Below are 4,266 nucleotides of genomic sequence, written 5' to 3'. Positions count from 1 at the left end.
TGCAGGATGATCTCGATTTCTGTGTTGGGGTTTTGAAAATACTTTTCTAAATGTATTAAATTGAATTTACATCTAGTGTTTGCATATGCTTTTTTTTTTTTTTTTGGTGAGGCAATTAGGGTTAAGTGACTTGCCCAGCGTCACACAGCTAGTAAGTGTCAAATGTCTGAGGCCAGATTTGAACTCAGGTACTCCTGACTCCAGGGCTGGTGCTCTATCCACTGTGCCACCTAGCTGCCCCTGCATATGCTTTTGATTTTTATTTCCTTACCTGTTTTTTGGCCTTTGTAGGGACCAATTTTTAATTGGGGGCAATATTTAATTGCCGCAATATTGGGGCAAGGAAGGAAACCAACAGCCTCCCTCAAAACAGAGCAGGATTTATTTAACAAGAACAAACAGGATCAATAGGATTAAGGGAAAGGAAATAAAACTGGGAAAGGGAAATTACACAACCTGAACACCACCACCACCCAGGAATCAACTGAGAACACACAGCAGCATCCTGTCGCCTTCCGGCTTCCAGCTAGAATGGTGAAATCCTTCCTTCTTCCCAGCAGACCCCAGGCTGACCACACACAGCCCCCAGCCAATTGGCTGGCCACTCTGACAGTCACATGACTGCCCTCATTGGGCTTGCAATCATTATAATTTTGCCAGGCCCATGTAGGCGTCAGCAAGTGGTGATGACATGAGGTGCCAGCACCATGGCGACAGCTACAACCAGTGGGTGGAGCACTGTGCTCAGATCATTCCACTGCATCTAAGCAAACTGAGGTCCCTGAAAATCTCACAATCATTTAAATTTGGAAAGTTTTCCAATGCTCAAAACCAGTGACCTCAAATTCAAATTCAAGTTCAAATAGAAAAAGGGGCCACTAACCCATACATAAGGATCCCTGTGGGCTGCAGATTGACTTTAGTTTTCAAATGTAACATTATGTTTTATTCTATTTTTATTTATTTTGTTAAATATGTCCCCATTGCATTTTAAATCTGCTTCCCTAAGAGTATTGTGTGTTCCATGTAGCCCAGTGACTGAATGGTGGACACCTCTGTTCTAAACCAAGTAGTTTCAGTCACGTCCAACTCTTCCTGACCCCATTTGGGGTGTTTCTTGGCAAAGATGGTGGAATGGTTTGCCATTTCCTTCTCCAGCTAATTTTACACCTGAGAAATTTTTACATGACCCCAGCCATGTAGGTATATAAAATAGGTAGACATAACCTTTTACTGTTGCCAAATTTTTTGCAACCCCCACATTCATTTATGTGATCCCATATGGGGTTGGGACCCAGAATTTAAGAAGTTAGGCTGTAAACAACTCTGAACTGATGTCCCTTCTCAATTATACTCAACAAATGATTACCTTGAAGATTTCTGAAGGGTAGGAGGAAGGAAGGAAGAAAGGGAGGGAGGAGGAAGTCAAGGAAGGATGGAAGGGCAGGAAGGGAGGAAGGAGGGAGGGAAAGAAGAAAGGAAGGAAGGGAAAAAGGAAAGAGGAAAGGAAGGGGCAACTAGGTGGTGCAGTGGATAGAACACCAGCCCTGGAGTCAGGAGGACCTGAGTTCAAATTCGGCCTCAGACACTTAACACTTACTACCTGTGTGACCCTGGGCAAATCACTTAAACTCAATTGCCTCACCAAACACACACACACACACACACACACACACACAGTATGTATATATATACATACATACATATATATATATATATTTCAAGAGGAAAGGAAGGAAGGAAAGAGGAAAAGAAAGAAGGGCAAAGGAGGGAGGAAAGAAGGGAAGGAAGACAGAGAGGAGGAAGGAATGGAAGGAGGGAAAGAAGAGGAAGAGAAAAGAAGGAAGGAAGAAAGAAAGAAAGGAAAGGAGAAGGGAGGGAAGGAAGAAGGGGAAGGCAAGAAAGGAAGAAAGGGAAGGAGGGAAGGAAGAAAGAGGAAAGGAAGGGAGGGAATGAGGGAAGAAAAGAGGAAGGAAAGGGGAGAGGAAGGGAAGAAAAGGAAGGAAAGAGGATGGGAGAAGGAAAGGAAGAGTGAAAGAAGGGAGAGAGGAAGGAGGAAGGAATAGAAGGAGAAAAGGTGGAAACTGGCATTTATTAAGTCTTTTATTATGTGCATGACATGGACAGCTAGGTGGCACAGTGGATAGAGTGCTGGTCCTGGAGTCAAGAAGACTCATCTTCCTAAATTCAAATCTGACCTCAGACACTGACTAGCTGTGTGACCCTGGGCAAGTCACTTCACTGTGTTTGCCTCAGTTTCTTCAGATGTAAAATTAGCTGGAGAAGGAAATGGCAAACCATTCCACCATCTTTGCCAAGAAACACCCCAAATGGGGTCAGGAAGAGTTGGAAGTGACTGAAACTACTAAACAACAACAACATGTGCACCACTACCTCCAGTGCAGCCCATTCCACATTCATTTCCCTCCTCCCCTGAATAAAAGCTGATTTATTTTCCTCTTTGCCACTTTCAGTTGCCTGTGGTTTTGCTCTCTGGAGACAAAAATCTCTTCCAGGTGACACACCCTTAAATATTTGAGTAGACTATTAATCCCTTTCTAAGTTTTCTCTAATTACAGAGATTATTTTGCTCGATCCTCACCACAACCATGTGAGTTAGCTATTATCATTCCCATTTCTGTAGAAGGGGAAACAGTCTGAAAGAGGTTAAGTGACTTGCAATGGACCACACGTCTTTTTTTTTTTTTTTTTTGGTGTGGGACAGTGAGGGTTAAGTGACTTGCCCAGGGTCACACAGCTAGTGTAAAATGTCTGAGGCTGGATTTGAACTCAGGTCCTCCTGAATCCAGGGCTGGTGTTTTATCCACTGTGCCACCTAGCGGTCCTGGACCACAAATCTAAGAAGTACTTGAGGGAATATTTGAACTCAGGTTTTCTTGACTTCAGGTCCACTTTTATTCACTATACAGTCTATCTACCTAAACATCCTTAAGTTATCTGTCAAACTGCCTGATTTAACTGGTGAAGAAACTCAGGTTCAGAGAGATTAAGGGAATGACATACAATCACATAGTAAGAGCAGAGAAAAGATTTGAACTCATGTTTTCTGAGTTCACATGCAATGGGGCAGAGACTAGAAGCTTTATGTTAGACCAGGAAAGAAGTAACAAGGCCTGCACTAGGGTGGTTGGGGCTATGTAAGTGGAGAGAAGGGGATGGATGTGGGGGATATTCTAGAAGTTTAATTAATGGGCCTTGGATGTTTATTGAATTTGGAGTATGAGTAGTGTGACTATAAAGAAAGAGGCAAAGCCAACTGAGATTTAAAATCTGGATGATGCAAGAGGATGGTGGTTTCCCAAACAGAAATATAAGGAACTTTGCAGGAGTAAATATTTGGAATCCCACAATGATGTAATTTCATCAGCTACCAAATGAGGAAGAACCAAGCCAAGAATTTTTATAAATGTTGCTTCTATTATTGCTAAGAAGCAGGGAGAAAAAACATGACTTTTTTTCAGGTATCTTCCTTCCTTCCTTCCTTTCTTTTTTAAATAATAAACATTATTTTTAAAATAATAAACATCATTTAAAGTTTTTAATTCCAAATTTTATCCCTCCTTCCCTCCCTCTCCTTCCCCCTCCCTGAGACAGTAAGCAATCAGATATAGGTAATACGTGTGCAACATTACCATATTAGTTATTTTGTATAAGAAAACCTTGAATAAAAGAAATAATGAAAGAAAGTGAAAAATAGCATGCTTCAGTCTGTGTTCCATCAATATTAGTTCTTTCTCTGGTGGTGGATAGTATGTTTCTTCAATTGTCCTTTGGGATTGTCTTGGATCCTTGTATTGCTGAGAATAGTTAAGTCTTTCATAGTTCTTCATCAAACAATATTGCTGTCACTGTGCATACATTCTGCAGGTTCTGTTCACTTCACTGTACATCAGTTCATACAAGAATGACTTAGTTTTGAAGAAGTGTCATGGAATAATGGATAGCCTGGTGCCTGGAACATAGTAAGCACTTGATAAATGCTTGCTGACTTGACTCTTGTTGTGTCAGCCTCAACCAATCAATCAATAAACGTTCATTAAGTGCCTACTATGTGCCAAGCACCATACTTGGTGATGGTAATGCAGACATGGAAGTGAGACATTTCTGGCCCCCAAGGAGTTTGCAGTCTGCTAGGATGAAACCAATCCTATCACCTTTCCTCTGGACTATTCTTAATATTCTTAATGGGCCTCAGGGTGTAGGGTCCCAAAAGTTATGTGTACTTGGGCCTCCTCCTCCTTTCTT

Source organism: Dromiciops gliroides, chromosome 5, assembly GCF_019393635.1.
Source record: "Dromiciops gliroides isolate mDroGli1 chromosome 5, mDroGli1.pri, whole genome shotgun sequence".
Taxonomy (NCBI): domain Eukaryota; kingdom Metazoa; phylum Chordata; class Mammalia; order Microbiotheria; family Microbiotheriidae; genus Dromiciops; species Dromiciops gliroides.
This window is presented reverse-complemented; position numbering follows the sequence as displayed.